Below are 17534 nucleotides of genomic sequence, written 5' to 3' on the forward strand. Positions count from 1 at the left end.
AACCTACTTTTAAATGGACCAAGCAATGGATTTTCCTCCATTCCCTTTGGAGGCTGTTCCACCACATAAACGTCACTAGCAGTGTTCTTTTTTCTGCTCATCGCCTTAGATATTCTGTTACCACTAGTGTCTCATCACTCCTAGTTATGCGTGGAGCAACACATACAATTCCTCCCCCTCCTTATGGTTCATGGAATTTCAAATGATAATTTGGCATCATACATATTGGTCCAGATTCCCATCTCGTTACTCACGCTTATTCCACACACCGGCCCATCCATTTCACCGGTGCTACTCATGGAGCAAGGCAGTTGTCATGGGACTACGGTTATCAGAATTGGGCCCACTTAGACGAAGGCTGGGCTTGTGTTTCTGGCACTGGGCTGGGAATAGGAGATTTGGATTCCGTTGGGATGATTAGCTCCCATGTGTTTGTTTGGCCATCCGCAGCCCAAGTACTTCTTTTGGCCTTTTCTTTCAGATCCTCAAGCGCTGTTGTTGTTCAATAAAACCCCTTCACTTTGCACGAAATGGAGGCAAATAGGGCCCTGATTCAGGAAAGCACACGCCTCCATGCTTTCCTGAATCAGGGCCTAAACCAGTGATAAAGAACTCTGCGGCCCCTTCTCCTTTTAAACTCACAGTGAAACAACTTATGAACAACACACCTGGAAACACAAGTAATAACAGCACTCTGCAGGAAGCCATGCCCCACCCTAAACTGCACTAGGTATTGACTGCTTTGAATGAGTTCTTATGTTCTTTTCTTTATTGCCCTTAGGATCTTCCTTTTGCTGGCCCTGCACACTTGCAGAGATCTATGGGAAATAAGCAAACATGATGTAATGGTTACAGCACAGGACTTTGAGTTACTAGGTAAATCATTTAACCTCTCTGTCACCAAGTCTCTCAGCCTGTAACACAAGAATCATGGTTGGCTTTTGGTTGTTTTAAAAAATAATGTAGTGGGGGTGTGGTGTGGGGCTCACGCACCTCCAGAGCACACCGTCTTGCTAGGGTGTTGAGTTACAGGAGTTCTTCCAATGACCTCCCTGGCAGAGAGTTTACATTTGTGCACATGTAACCACCACACGCACACGCTGTCCCATCTAGTGGCACCAAGACCACTTAGAGAGAGAGATTAATGAGTCTGTTACAGCCTTAGTTAAGGGGCATGTGGCTTTTTGCTCATGCAGTAGAGACTAATGCATTTAACTCCAGAGGTTTCCCGGTTCAATCCTGCCTGCCAATGACCAGGGACTGTCAATGTTACAAGTGGGGGCTTCTGCAGGATTTCAACTGGGAAATCTCTGAAGCTCGGGATGAGCTTCCTCAGCAAGGGGAAGTATATAACCCACACACCTCCTAGGGGTGGTGTTATAGAATATAGAATATCAAGGCTAGAAGGGACCTCAGGAGGTCATCTAGTCCAACCCCCTGCTCAAAGCAGGACCAATCCCCGCTGTGTTCTGTCCCTGCTAGTGGCACCAAGACCTCTGAAAGAGATTAATGAGTCTGCTACAGCCTTAGCTAAAGGCCACGTGGCTTTTAGCTCATGCAGTAGAGGCTCATGCATTTAGCTCCAGAGACCCCAGGTTCAATCCCACCCACCGCTGACCCAGGTCTGTCAGTGCTACATACACTCCAACCCCCTGGCTTAGAAGGGTGTAGTTCAGACCTCTTTTGGGGTAACAAAAGGTTAACTGAAGTCCAAAGTCCCAACAAATCAGCCTGGAATCTTCTATCCAGCTTCATTGGCTGGTTGCCACCGAATCCTGGATCTGAGGCCTTCATAGGAGCAGTGTAGTTTCTTCCCCATACTGAATGTAGTTTTTTATGATGCTCCGGCAGCCACAGGGTTTTCCTCTGACCCTCTTAGTCTCAATCCCTTTGGCTGAGATGCAACTAATTAATTACAGCACTAGGATCGCAAATGTCACTAACTCACTTTTACCCGTCTCTGGCCTGTGTTGGGGTTTCAGCCCATCACTGGGAGGCATCTTTATCTAGTGTGTTGAGTGTGGGTTCAGAGACAGAACATCTAGGTTCTATTCCTAAGCTTTTTGCAAGTCAGCTATGAACCTCTCCAGGCCTTGGTCTCCCATAATTTCTTACTTTTGGAAAGCTCAGAAGAAAGGGACAATGCAACCGACCAGCAGTATTAAATCTCCTGCCTACTCCATTTGTATTTTGATCACTGCCTTGTAAATTATTAATAGCCAAAAGGTCTCAGTTGCCATCCACACATGTGGTTTTAATTATGTTATAATTAGTTAATTATAGGAAAACAACCTTGTGTTTGACAGGACTTTTGACATTTTCTCAAACCCATCAACCTCGGAATAGGTGCTTATGCCCATTATCCATCTCAGCACCACAATATTATATTCAAAAAGATTGCTGGCCAAGCCTGAGGTTGTAATTTAGTTCATTTCTTTGCTGATAAGGACCATTAAACCTATCCTAACGACCTTGAGGAAATAAGCAGTTGTAGATGCTGGGTGTTTCGACCATGATGCTAAATTTCCAAAGGTGGCCAGTGCTTTTGGGTGCTCAACTTGAGGTCTGATTTTCAGAAAACATCAAGCACCCAAGAGCTTCCATTGACTTCAGTTGAAATTGCGGGACTTCCATAACTTCTGGAAATCATGGTCCCTAAATATCAGACTGGTTACCCAAAATATAGAAAAAAAGAAGGCAGCAAAAAAAAATTAATACAAAATTAGTGGCCACTCCTGATTGAGTTCAATGGGAGATAGGCACATGGTCATTTTTAAAAATCCTACTTGTCTCCTATCTGCACCTGTTGGCACCTAAGTACCTTTTAAAATCTGGGTCTTGCCTCCCAGTCTAGAGCCCTCACTACAGAATCTCCTCTTCTATTTGCAGGAGTACAACCCTCTCTCTTTGCTATTTTAATCTTCCATTGCTATTGTCAGTTTCCTTGGCATCAGGAAAGCGGCCAGGGCAAAGTGTAGACGTAAACATGGATTTGTGAAACGTGCTCAATTTGTGAAAACTGTGGGTTTCTCTCGTCTTCACTTTAGTGGTCAACAGCAATGCAGCCACACCAATCATCTGCTACCAATAGCTGATACGGGGCTGTTCCTGAATGTAGCAAGGACTTAGTGGATATCTTGGCGAGGGCAAATTTGGTGGAGGGAAGGGCAAATGGCAAAGGATCAAGAATAGAGTGATGAGGAAGAAGTCTAGGAAGAAGGAGTGAAAGCACCAGGGGTGAAATCCTGGCCCTGTTGAAGTCAATGGCAGAACTTCCATCAACTTCAGTGGGACCAGGATTCATCCCAGGACGTTGGCTGCAAAAGGCACAGGGAGATGAGATAAAGGCATTGCAGGGAAGTCAGTGGAGTAAAGGATTGCCAGAAGGTAGATATTAAACACAGATAAACTGTGATGATGATTATACAAAATGGAGTGAATTAAAAATATACTTTTAATAAAAATGTTCTTTATAAAGCACCAGCTCCCAACCAAGGTATACCTAATGCAGTCAAAATATCACTAAAATCCCACACAACAGAAGGCAAAGGAAATATGTTAAAGATGAAATCCCATTCCCCTTGATCACATGTGTCGTCCATTTGTGCCAGCATATGTCTCTGTTTTTTTTTTCTATTTCCCACTTTGCTTCTGTGTAAGGAATTTCACTTGCAAAAGCGGCAGGGCAGCTACAAAAGCAAGAGGCTGCTTCTGACTGCCCAGACTTGGAATTAAGTGTGGCTGAAAGATCAGCCATCAGGTCAGTTTCAGCTCTCATTAAGTTAGACATAGGTTCATAGATTCATAGATTCTAGGGCTGGAAGGGACCTCGAGAGGTCATTAAGTCCAGTCCCCTGCCCTCATGGCAGGACCAAATACTGTCTAGACCATCCCTGATAGACATTTATCTAACCTACTCTTAAATATCTCCAGAGATGGAGATTCCACAACCACCCTAGGGAATTTATTCCAGTGTTTAACCACCCTGACAGTTAGGGACTTTTTCCTAATGTCCCACCTAAACCTCCCTTGCTGCAGTTTAAGCCCATTGCTTCTTGTTCTATCCTTGGAGGCTAAGGTGAACAAGTTTTCTCCCTCCTCCTTATGACACCCTTTTAGATACCTGAAAACTGCTATCATGTCCCCTCTCAGTCTTCTCTTTTCCAAACTAAACAAACCCAATTCTTTCAGCCTTCCTTCATTGGTCATGTTCTCTAGACCTTTAATCATTCTTGTTGCTCTTCTCTGGACCCTCTCCAATTTCTCCACATCTTTCTTGAAATGTGGTGCCCAGAACTGGACACAATACTCCAGCTGAGGCCTGACCAGTTCAGAGTAGAGCGGAAGAATGACTTCTCGTGTCTTGCTCACAACACACCTGTTAATACATCCCAGAATCACGTTTGCTTTTTTTGCAACAGCATCACAATGTTGACTCATATTTAGCTTGTGGTCCACTATAACCCCTAGATCCCTTTCTGCTGTACTCCTTCCTAGACCGTCTCTTCCCATTCAGTGACTATTCAACTGCATGGGACTAGTAAAGCTGCAAGATTGGTATGAAATCATTAACTAGACCTGACATCTGCAATGTTAATGGGCTGCTAAGTTCATAACATGTCCACAAGCAAGTAATTGCTCATTTATGTTGCACAATTTTGAGGTGTGGTACACAGTGAATCTTCCTCTTTCTTAGTGAACTTGCTAAAGGATTAAAAAATTGAAAATTGCATAAAGAACTCTGCCACACTGTACAATTCTGCACCAGTACATGTATATATACACAGACACACACAGACGCAGACACACACTGGTGCAGAATACACCAAAGTACAGACACTGAAAAATGTAAACATTCATTACAAAGTTGCCTGGACACAGGCAAAAATCACTCACTTCTGGGTGAGATTTTCATCCCTTTTTTAGTTGGATCCCAATCCTGCAGCCGTAGAATTGGTCAGAACATGCATTTCATTTTCCACAAAACATTTCAAAAAATGTCACGCGTTGAATTGTTTCAATTTGTTTTGAAAAAACAAAAGCCTGAATACCACCAAAAATAACTTGGTGTTTGACAATCAAAACCTGAAAGTTTTCAGCTCTCCACAGATACCTGAAAAATTTGGATGGAAAACAGACATTGTCTCACAAATTTCTGTTTGCTCACAAAGCCATTGTTGGGGGAGGGGTGGAAAGGAGAGTGAGGAATGAGATGAAAGTTGTGACTGAATGAAAACAAATATAAATTAAAGTTATAAAACCGAGTAGTTGGGAGAAACTGACTGATCAACTTGTTCCGCCTCCAGCAGTGGAAAATCTGGTGGCCTGAGGTGAAGGACAAGGCCAAATCCTGGAGCGTCTAGTGACATTGGGGCACCTCCCAGTTCCACAGATGAGGGAGTGTTAGGGATAAATGAGGAGAGAACATGCAGCAGAAACAAATTAAACCTGCCATTTCATTGTCCACTTGTTACATTTTCAAACAAGAACCCATGTGCCCCTCACCCTTGGGAGCAGCTCCCTGTAAACATCCACAAAGCTACCTCATTGGCCTCCTTCAAATCCCTTCTCAAAATTATCCTTGGCTGCAATATCTGCAACCCCTTCCCAAAACTTGGCAACATTAGGCAGCTGGTGTGCCAAGGCTATTGCCTGCCATGCTAACCAATATTGTCTCATTGTGCTCCCTCATCTGTCTGCATAGGTAATATACCAATCTCCTAGAATTGGAAGGGACTTTGAAAGGTCATCAAGTCCAGCCCCCTGCCTTCACTAGCAGAACCAATTTTTGCCCCAGATCCCTAAGTGAACCCCTCAAGAATTGAACTCACAACCCTGGGTTTGGCAGGCTAATGCTCAAACCACTGAGCTATCCCTCTCATCCATCTGCTGTCTCTCATCTTATATTTGTATAGTTATATCTTTGGGGCTGGCACAATGGGGCACCTAGCACAATGGGGTCCTGGGCCATGACTAGCGATGCTAAGCACTAGTGCAATACGAATAGTGATACATGCTTTTTACAGTTACAAAAAACAATTACAGGAACAGGGTCTATGTAATAGTCTGCCTTCCTTTGATGGGTTTTTGTAATGGGAGGGATAGCTCAGTGGTTTGAGCTCTTAGTCTACTAAACCCAGGGTTATGAGTTCAATCCTTGAGGGGCCCACTTAGGAATCTGGGGCAAAAATCAGTACTTGTTCCTGCTAGTGAAGGAAGGGGGCTGGACTCAATGACCTTTCAGGGTCCCTTCCAGCTCTATGAGATAGGTGTATATATCTATCTAATGGATTTTAGTAAGTCATTTATTAAAGAGTCTCACCAAACCTCACATTCAAACCTAATTCCAACTGGTGTTGGATAGTACCACTGTTGTATGGACTGAATTAGCCAAAGGCTTGTAAACTAATGGGTACATAGCAAGTTGATAGATGTTTAAAGAAGAACAGGGTTGGTGTTACTTCCTGGCTTTATCAGGCCACATCCTCCTGATTGTCTAGTGGAGCTGGCTGGTAGTGGAACAAAATGTATATTTATAGATTCCTGGAGTTCTGTGTTTGCTCAAAGCAGAGACAGCTGCAGCATGAACCTCTGAATGCTGCCCTGCTCGTGTATCTCAACCCTGAGCCAGTGGTACAACTTCTGGTGGAAATAGAGTGACCAGATGTTAAGGGGAAAATATTGGGACCACCGCAGGAGGGAGGGGGAATGCAGGGTTTTTTTTGTTTTTTTTTACACTCACCCATCCAGGAGTTCGGTGGCAATTCGGCAGAGAGCCCTTCAGTTGCAGACAGTTTTTGGCGGTATTTCGGCAGGGGGTAATAAACTTTGCCGCCAAAGACAGAAGCACCCGTCACCGAAATACTGCCGTAGACCATCCACGACTGAAGGACTCTCCGCTGAATTGCCACCAAAGACCAGGAAACAAAATATTGGGACAAATGGCATCCTGACCGTACTCTGGTCGGGATGCGGGATAAATTGCTCAAAATTGGGACAGTCCCAATTTTATTGGGACGTCTGGTCACCCTGGGTGGAAAGGACGAGATACCAAACACCAAGCAACAGATGCTAGGCACATTTCTGAATGCACTGCTGGAAGGCACTCAGCGAGCAGGGTGAGGAGTGCCACAGGAGAACCTGAGTAGAATAATGGCAAGAGGGTAGTTTAGTCTTTGTGCCTATCTTCAGTCTTTGGCCTCTCAGCTGAGCACTAATTGTGAGAGTGCCTCTGTGATACAGGCACCTGCTTTATTTGAACAGGACCCAGCCCACTAACTCATTGCACATAGGTGAGCAGGCAGCCATCAAAGAGCAGTGATGATCCCAGGCTGGATGTCCATTGGCAATCTTCAGGAGAAAGGCTCTGCCTCCCCTTCCCATTTCTCTGAATCATCCCCTCCCCCAGTCAGATTCTTTTCGAGAAAGTGTCCTATTTTTACCGGCAGCAGCCTGGAAATAGAATGAACACAGACCGAGTTAAAATGCATACCAAGCTATGCCTGTAATCCCTTCGCTGGCATTGGTTCAAATGTGCATGAGTGGAGAGCCATTGCCAGGCCAAAAATGTTAGAATTTTAGTCTATAAAAAAAAGTAGAATAACCAGCCTAGCGATCTTTGGAAACGACCGTGAGAAAGAGCTTTGTTGCGGTATTGGCGGTAGAACTGACAAGACTGAAATGTGTCATTGTAGAAGAGGGCAGATCAGAGGATTACATGGCGTAATGAGGCTCAGCAAAGTGGCAGATGGTAGTGGTGCTGGGTTGGGTGGAGGGGTAGGACCACCCACAGCTTCCAATGATATTTGGGTGTTTCAGATGTGAGGTACGCCTGAGCGACTCTCATGGTAGAGAAGAGACAGAACTCAGCAGCAAGGGGTTTAAAAACAAGTTCTTTGGGCTTGTATACATACTAACTATACCAGTATACAGGTGCTTACACCAGTATAGCTATTCCTGTATGGGACGGGGGAATAAGTGATGCTGGTGTGAGGCAGCTTTATACCGGTCTGACTGATTTCACCCTAGGGGTGGTACCCGTATCAAATATTTCAGCAAAAAGAAATCACACCCCTGACTGAAATAGTTATACAGGAACAAATAGTATGTGGAGACCAGGCTTTACATTGTGAATGAAGTGTGGGTTTTGAGCTGTCCTACTTCACAGAGGCGTATGATTATAGTACAGCCTTATAGGAGCAAAAGAGAGTCTCATTTTCATCAATACTATGGTCTCTGTAAATGCCATAATGCTTCCTTGAGCAAAATTTGGCACAAGAGCTAATTTCTCAATGAATTATTATTATGAATTATTTGTATTGTGGTAGCACTTATAAGCCCTAGTCCTGGACCAGGACCCCTGTGATAAATGAAGGGGAGGCGGGGTAGCTCCTTTGATGGACACCCAGCCAGCCAGTTAGCTGTAAAATCCCTCTTGGTAGCTGTTCTCTACTTGCTTTACCTGTAAAGGGTTAAAAAAGTCCCCAGGTAAAGGAAAGGGAGTGGGCACCTGACCAAAAGAGCCAATGGGAAGGCTAGAACTTTTTAAAATGGAAAAAAAAAAACCTTCCCTTTGTCCGTTGTTGTTGTTCTCTGGAAAGAGGGAACAGGGCTGGGACTATGCTGTAAAACACTTTTTGTCAGGTATGGAAATCATCAGATCATACCTAGAACTACCCAGATGTGTAGGTAGATTAGGAAAAGTCTAGAAAGACACGATTAGGGTTATTTCTTTTATTTCCTTATGGCATGTGGACTCCTCTGTGCTAACCCCAAATGCTTTTGTGTTGCTTGTAACGTTTAAGCTGGACCTCGAAAAGGTTATTCTTGATGTTTAATTTTTGTAAGTGGGTTTTTTAAACCTAGCAAAAGCCTAAGTTCCAGATGTCTTTTCTTTCTTTTTGTTTTTAATAAAATTTACCTTTTTTACTAACAGAATTTGGATCTCTGTGTCTTAAGAGGTTTGTGCACATGTTTTTTAGTTAGCTGGTGGCAACAGCTGATTTCTTTGTTTTCCTTTCTCAGCTCTTCCCCGGAGAGGGGGGCGAAAGGGCTTGAGGGAACCCCACAGGAAAGAATGTGCCCAAATGCACGTTTCTGGGTCTAAGGGGTTTTGCATTTGAGTGGTGGCAGCATTTACCAAGCCAAGGTCAGAGAGAAGCTGTAACCTTGGGGGTTTAATACTATTCTGGAGTGGCCAGTATTAATTTTTAGAATCCTTGTGGGCCCCCACCTTCTGCACTCAAAGTGCCAGAGTGGGAATCAGCCTTGATCACCCCATTGCACTAGTTGCTACACAGAATAAAAAGACTGTACCTGTCCAAAAGGGTTAACAGTTTAGAAACTGCTTTAATGCCTTCATGCCAGATTTTCCCAATGTGTTCAGTACAATATGATTTCTATCTTGATTATCACTTCATAAGTTTTTTTCTTACTTAATTGGCCTCTCAGAGTTGGTAAGACAACTCCCACCTTTTCATGCTCTCTGTATGTGTATATATATATCTCCTCACTATATGTTCCAGTCTATGCATCCGATGAAGTGGGATGTAGCCCATGAAAGCTTATGCTCAAATAAATGTGTTAGTCTCTAAGGTGCCACAAGTACTCCTGTTCTTTTTGCGGATACAGACTAACACGGCTGCTACTCTGAAACCTATGATTTCTCTATCTTCTCAAGATTTGCTCTATGGAATAGCTTCGTGAAATACCCTATACATCTCACGTCCATGAGAGATACAGCAGTCTCTCATGGAATCAACTGAGGATGACTGAATATATTAAAATATAGAGACTGAAAAATGAAAAAAATATTTTGCAGATCAGTTCAAAATGTCAATGCTCCTTTGGTTTGATGGGCTTCATTTTTCCTTTTGTATTGGTATTTTAGGGTGGGCAGGTGGTTAATGAAAAATGTTGAAGAAAAAATATTTGATTGTCAAAAATGAATGGTGGGGGAGATGAGGGGGAGAAGAGAGAAAAACAAATAAAATTGTGATTAAAAAATTGTCCCATTTGATTTAAAATGTCAAAACCTGACAATTTCCCACACAAGTGTTCAGTTAAAAAGGCCATTTTTGGATGAAAAACACTTGTTTGAAAAATGTTGACCTGCTTTACTAAAAATATCAGAGAAGGCCACTGAGCCAGAGCCATTTAGTTCATTGCTCACAGTGCGGATTTAGAGATTTAAAATGTTTCTTAAAAAAACACCCAACGCTTCTCCTGCCCTCCCCCAAAAAACCCAAAACTACCCAGGAATCTTAGTTTAGCCACTTGGGGCAGAAATGAAGAGGGAAGCCTAAATTGGAGATGGATCAGCCTATGTGGTGTCTGTCTGCATAATGCTGCTCGTGTTGTAGACTGAATGATACCAAGTGTGCTTGGTGCTGTACAAAATGAAGATGTGGGGCCAGATAATTATTTTTCATTCTTGATCATAGAATACCAGGATTGGAAGGGACCATCTAGTCCAACCCCCTGCTCAAAGCAGGACCACTCTCTAGACAGATTTTTGCCCTAAATAGCCCCCTCAAGGATTGAACTTACAATGCTGAGTTTAGCAAGCCAATACTCAAACCACTGAACTATCCCTTCCAGCCCTTTTATATTGCTTCAGTGGCACAGAAGGACCAGAGAATGTTAAAATCGAACTAGCTGAAACTGGCACAAAGGAGCTCTCAGTCGGTGCAGACTAGGTTGTCCCTATTACCCCAGTTGGCCACCTTGGAAGAGACCTGTGAGACTGAGGAGGAGGCGTGTCCAGAATTCACTGTGCTCCAGCTACTCTTAGGGACCACAGTCAATTGATGGAAGTTAGCACAGTTCTGGGATACACATGCTTAGCTCTGCCCTGAGAAGTAGGGAGCAATAACCTCTCCCGGATAGACTTTGTCTCTGCTGCACCAAGCAGAGAATTTGGTCCCCGAGCAAAGGCTCTCACAATCTGTGTGATCCGCCTTTGGTTAAACTGTGTGACTTAATGCCCAATGGCAGGGGCAGGATAGACAAGTGACGTTTGCCTTCATCTTGGTAAGTGAGATGCCAGTCTGTTCTCGCTGCTGTACTGTAGTGCCCTGAAAGAAACACATGGTTTGCCACAGACCATTTTTCTTCCATCTGGATTGCATTAAAATTGGTATGGGGCAGGGAAAAAAATGCAAATGCAATAAAATGTTTTCAATAGAAAATTAATTGGAAAATGCTGGATTATTGTACGCTTCAGCTGCAGCTATTTGTACTAATTACGGTGACTGATTCAAAGAGAAAGGGGACAGGGGAAGAACAAGAGCATCTCTCTTTCCTAAGACTGAAGGAGAAAGGTCCTGAAATACAGGAAATCTATCATAGACTTCTTGTGGGGCCTTGAGCAAGTCAAGTTGCTGCTCTGTGCCTCAGTTTCCCCATCTATAAAATGGGGATATTACTACTCCCTTTCTCTCTCTTTGTCCTGTTTATGCAGCAGGTATGCTCTCACCTAGCACAGAGAGTTGAGCCCTGCACGTACTATTTAATACAAGCTGTACTAATCCTGTGATGTTACAGCTGAAGTAGTAGGTTGTAGACTAAAGAACCAGCTTTAAATGAAAGCAATGCTTATGTTATGCAGTGTGATACAGGAGGGCCAGGGAGAAGTGGGATAGTGGTAGAGGGAAAGTATATAAGCCCTAGGCTAATTAAGGTGTGGTTCCCTGAAGACTAAGGAGGGTTGCTACAGGAGCACCTGTAGTCAATTAAGGCCCTGCTAGCAACCTAATAAGACCTGCTGCTTCAGGCAGTCAGGGAGGAAGAAGGAAGGAGAGAGGACTGGAGCTTGGAGGGGTGCTGTGAGACTTAGAAGATCAGAAAACTGGAGTAAGGGAGACCCTGCCCCAGTGTCTAAGGACTGAAGGTACCCCACCCAAGGGAGAAGAGAGTAAGGACCTGCAGGGGTTGAGAGGGGCTGGGACTCAGAGTGAGGAGAAAACCCAGACCCCTCCCCTGCTTCCCCTCTTTCCCACCTTCCTGGGCCTCTAGTGGGGCCCTTGGTGCCCCAGGGGCAAGGGGTGGCATCTTAGCCCCCCCACCAAGAAAAGTGCAGGACCCACCATTAGATATGTCCTGTCATCCTGTGGCCAGGGCACAGGATGGGAAATCTGAGGACCTGAGTGCTATTCCTAGCTCTTTCAATGACTTCAGGTGTGACTTTGAACAAGTCATTTTGCCACTGTATCCCTGCCCACATTCTGTCTATACAGACTACAATCACTCCAAGCCAGAGACTGTCTTTTAGTAGGTGTTGGTACAGTGACTTAAAGAATAGGCCTTGATCTTGTTTGCAGACTTCAGGCCCTACCATAATACAAAACCAATAATGCTAGAAACTCAAATAAACCATCTCCTTTGTTGTCTAAGTGATTTACAGTATATTTCATATTAGATGCTGATTCCTCTTTGGACACTTGTCCAGCCCACTCCCCATTCTGACAAGTGTTTTATATTTTGACAGTGAACTTGGGTCACACAGAGAGAGGAGACAAGAGGATCCAAGAAAAGAGATTCATCGGTGACCTTCACTCTCACCTCCACTCTGCTGAACACAGCATGGTTTCAACCCACCAGGAGCAATTTTTTGTAATGGGTGAAAAGGTGATTTTTGCTTATAACAAAGATGCCAGATTGAGAGAATCTTCAACTGACCCTTAAAATGACAGAGAAAAAGTCTGTTTTAATGCTTATTTTTGGCAGGTGTGAAATGCAGCCCAGATAAAGTTGAATCTTCTTAAACTGGGACAATCTGGTGGAGAAGCCCGTTATCCTGATTAACTGGTTTTTTCCAAATAAAGGAAGAGATTTCACAAATAAAATCTAAAAAGCCTTCATATAAATACTGTCTTTTAACTCCACCAGGAGCCTTTGCTGCAGGTGTGTCCGGGCTGGACTGGCTGAGCCCAAAATAATCCCTTAACCCCTCCTTGCCTAGAGTGGTGTTTGTACACCCCATCACAGGGTAACATGGGTTACCATAGCAACTGATAACTACTGAAGCATGTGTGGAATACCCTTCCCACTTCAGCCAGCCATCACCCTCCTTTCACTGCAGTCTTTTGAGCTGTACTTTTCCCATTAAGGCTACAAGAAGTGAGTTTATAATTAAAAGCAGGGAGATGAGGAAGGGAGATAAATAAACACAAACCCACCTCACTAAGGCCCTGATTCAGCAAAGCATTTAACCATGTGCATAGTCTAAGATCTTACATCCTTTCTACGTCTGGATCTCTCATTTTACCTCCTTCTCTGCCTCTTTCTCTCAGAGCGTAAACAATTTGGGCTAGAGATGCTCTGTATTTCCAAGTGCTCCACAGCACCAAGCATATTGTCAGCAATATGCAAAAGACAGACTCATAATGAGCATGACAATGAATCAAGTTCTAGACTGCAACAGCAGGTGCATCTTTGAGCACTGCTGTTCCTTTGGCTCAAAGGCTTAGCCAAAACTGCAGGGTTGTTCTTGTTAGGAGTCAGATATATTCTTTGGTACTAGAAGCTGAGAATGGGCAACAGGAGATGGATCACTTGATCATTACCTGTTCTGTTCATTCCCTCTGGGGCACCTGGCACTGGCCACCGTCAGAAGACAGGAGACTAGGCCAGATGGACCTTTGGTTTGACATAGTGTGACCATTCTTATGTGTAATTTTGTTTATTTACAAATAATGTCCACAAAGTCCCGCTTCCCTGAAAGCAGTAGAAACAAACAGCAGGAAGTTTCCTTGTTCATACATCCCCAGGTCTGCCCCTCCAGCAGGTTCTGTGCTCAGGAAACTGTCTCTCTGCTTCCACTCAAAGTCATGATTGCAACTGCTTCTCCCGGCTCTCTGCTGGCTTTTTGCGCTAAGCCTCAAACCCAGGCAGACTTTAAAACCAATATACCCCTGCCTTTCAATCAGGGAAACCCCACAGCCCACAAATTTAGCTCTCGTTGGTCAAGTGTCTTGGTCAGTACTTCCATTGCTTTTAGGTGTCTCTACTACGTGAAGGAGCTTAACTGCTCTTTTCAGTGAGTCTGAAAGAGTGCTTGCAACACCCCTTGACTTTAACTAGGTCTGTCATTGTCTTTGGATCAAAGATTCAGCGGATGGCAGCCATTAGTCCTTTTCAATTTAACAAGCATAAATAATTGCACCAGGGTTTCAAATGTAGAGGAGGTTGTGTAATCTGCAATGCAAATATATCCCCAAACCAAGCCCAACAGAAGGCAAAGGAGAAGAATCCACAAAGAACTTTTTCGACTCCATGGATGTTTTCATTTGCGTGGGCACGGAGCACGGAAAAAAAAGTCTCATGAGGGTAATGGAAAAAAAGGAAGGGAAGAAGATTCTGTAACCACAGTGTTCAAAGGCTGAGTGACAAAAGAAACCAGTAAAGCTGGGTTCTGCCCCTGCAAGCAGAACATGAGGTGCTGTTAACTTAGCTACTTCTGCTCCAGTGACAAAGTAAATCACACGCTGCTGAGATTTTTTCTGAGCCCTTTTTTTGAGTTGTTTTCTATAAGCGTGTTAATGATGAGATGGAAAAGTACAGCAGGTGAGGTGTAACCATGAGATCCTTGACTACAGCTAGTGGGGAATTTTCTGGTGAAACCTTGAAAATGTGGATTCACAGAAACACATCTGGTTCATACAGGTTCCACAGGAAACTTGTCTTGTTTCCTGCCAGCTCACCTGAGCTACCGATATCCACAACCCAGGGGCCCCACCCTCAGCCACAGAATCTGGAAGCTGCTGACTGAAACTGACATGATTCTTGTCCGTTTCATTGGTCCTAGTTAGTGATGGGCCACAGTCAGCTGCTGACAAGGTCCCGGGAGAGAGCACGTTTCACTTTGGAAACACCATGTGTCGGTGTGGCCTTTAAGCAAATCGTGGCAATTTTCAACGAGTAAAGGCCAAACGCTGCTTTGGATTACATCAAGGATACATGCACTGGAGTCAGTTCCTCTGAATACATAATAGCGCTCCCAGGACCCAATCAGTGGCCTCCTTATGCTAGCCCCGGTATATGCAGCAATTAACACAGTCCCTGCCCCATAGAGCTTACAATTTGCAAGCCTGCTTTGTGTTTCCTAAACTCATGCACAAGTACTGATCACACCAGGTCACTGCACATGCAATTCCAACCTGGGCAACTGTCCAGACAGGCTGCATCTCAACAATATTTTATTTAATTACTGGATGCTGCTGCCAGAGACGTACCAGCCTGCCTGCGTCAAGTAATAACTTTTTCCTGGCAAACAGAGCTGATCCATATCTGTTACATCCCCCCTCTCCTTTCTTCCCTTCTCCTGTTTGGAACTCTGTTGTTTCTGCTGGCTAGGATATGAGCCAAGTGAACAGTCTGTCTCGCCTCTGAGAGGTTCTGAGAGTTGCAGTTTTATAGCAGGTCTTTTTGGTCAACCACTAAATGGGATTCACTCAGGAAACGCCCATTGACTTGAGGGAGGAAGGACAGACAGTTACCTGGGACTTGGCCTCAATTCCTTCCTGTGTGATGCTGGGCAAATCACTCAATCTGCTTCTGCCTCACATGGAAGGTATAAAACCCCATGATGGACAATCAGACATGTACTCACTCCTGCGCTGATTGCGTTTCCTTAGCAATGGACTTTATCACAGGGCTTTGAAAGTCTAGCTACATGATGGCTCCAGTCTCGCGGGATGCTGAGTACTCTGGTGAAGTCATTGTGCAGCACGAAACTCGAGCTCTACTTTAGCAGCAAAGAGTCCTGTGGCACCTTATAGACTAACAGACGTGTCGGAGCATGAGCTTTCCTGGGTGAATACCCGCTTCGTTGGCATGCATGTAGCTCTCTACTTTGTTAGCTAGTTCACTGAGTGCCCCAGAGAACTAACAGATTGGTGGGGCACAGTTCTCCTGCAGAACAGGGGCAACCTAACTCTTATGCAATGCTTTTTCCAGCAGTAGATCTCAAAGGAAGAGAGTGTCACTATTCCCATTTTACATATGGGGAAACTTCAAGGTCTTCAGCATAGCTGGGACTCAAACCCAGCTCTCCTGAGTCCCAGTCCAGTGCTCTAACCATTAGGCACTACTGGTTCATCTATAGCATATTATGTTCATCTACTATATATTATTTATCCATTGGGCACCCAAAAGTGTACTAAATGTCCCCTCCCTCCCACACACACTCCCGGCCAGGAAGAATTTCCATGACACCGTGAATTGGTAGTAGAAATTCAACAACTATCAAAAGAAAATTTGGCCCTTTTCCTTTCGTGCATTGCCCTGTGTCATTCTATTTCTATGCCATCACCCACCCCATTGTAGTATCTGACTGTCTGTCAAAGGAATTGCCAAAATGCTACACACACCAGAAGAACAGGTGCAAATGCTTATTGGCACGTGTTTGTTGGTTTTAAGTCCATAAAGCATTCATTCCAAGAGACATGCTGATATCAGCTAAAACACGTTTTACCAAATTCGACCATTCAAAAATCATGAGTCAGGTCCCAGAAGTCCTGATATTGGCTTAAAGATCATGAAATTTTGGGTTCTTTTTATTTGCCTTTTGTTTTGAGTTGTTAAGTTACACTCGGGTCACATTTCCAAGCTTCTTTCTGCAACTTTTTATTGTTCTTTTGGTTTTATTATAACTGAAAGCTGAGATTCTCCCATAAACCCTTGGCTCCAGCAGCTGGGGCTTTAAGAAAAAAAAAATCAGGAGACTTGTGACAAAAATCTGAAGAGTTGGTAACATTGTAAATCTATTTACTATATATTGCAGATGCTTTTTTCCCTCTTTTAGTTCCGGAAAGATTTGTCAGGCTTTTTCCACTTGGTGTCTGCTAATTTAAATTGTGTAGATATGTATAATAGCAGCCAGGTTAAAAACCTGCTGATACCTTTCAGAGAACTTTGACATAACATTTTTAAAGGCCTGATGTTGGTATTAACAGTCTTTTTTTTTTCTTTCTCCTGCTTCTTGCTTTAATTACAGAGAGGAAGTTCAGAGGTAGCTCCAAATACAAAGTTAGAAAGCATTTGGATCTTGGGGTTTTGGTTCAGGCCTGTGCCTATTTTTTAGTAATAGGAATATTTAAAAGAGAGGGCCTGATCCCAAGCCTGTTGACTGAAGTTAGTTGGAGTCTTTTCCAGGGGTGAAAGTAATGCCGAAGACTTACCAGTACGAGGGTTGGCTCCGGCCCCTGCAAGGGGCGGGGCCTGGGGAGGAAAGGGCGGGGCTGGGGGGGGTCAGTGTTCCCCAGCCAGCCCTTCCACGCTACCTGGCCTGTGCTTCCCGGGGCTCCAGACGCAATTTAAAGGACCCGGGGCTCCGGCCACCCCGGGCAGCTGCTCTTTTTGCCCCCCTTCATCAGCGGCCGGGTAGGGGGCATAGGGAGCGATGATGTTAAAGCGGTGCAGCAGCAGCACTTTAAGCATGGTCCTTTGCCACGGCCCATACCACCTTACTTTCACCCCTGGGCTTTTCTGGCTAACTGAAAGAGAACGGCACGTCAGGCCAGACAGTATCTTTG

At 44.3% G+C, this 17534-nt stretch overlaps 1 long non-coding RNA gene across 1 annotated transcript; it reads left to right on the forward strand.

Moving 5' to 3' along the window:
* The first annotated feature begins 11734 nt into the window (after positions 1 to 11734).
* On the forward strand, positions 11735 to 12870 carry LOC120399343. Its single transcript, XR_005595100.1, has 2 exons — positions 11735 to 11890; positions 12488 to 12870. It is a non-coding gene; the product is annotated as an uncharacterized LOC120399343 (long non-coding RNA).
* The last annotated feature ends 4664 nt before the right edge of the window (positions 12871 to 17534 follow it).

This window comes from Mauremys reevesii, linkage group 2 (genome assembly GCF_016161935.1).
Source record: "Mauremys reevesii isolate NIE-2019 linkage group 2, ASM1616193v1, whole genome shotgun sequence".
NCBI classification, from domain to species: domain Eukaryota; kingdom Metazoa; phylum Chordata; order Testudines; family Geoemydidae; genus Mauremys; species Mauremys reevesii.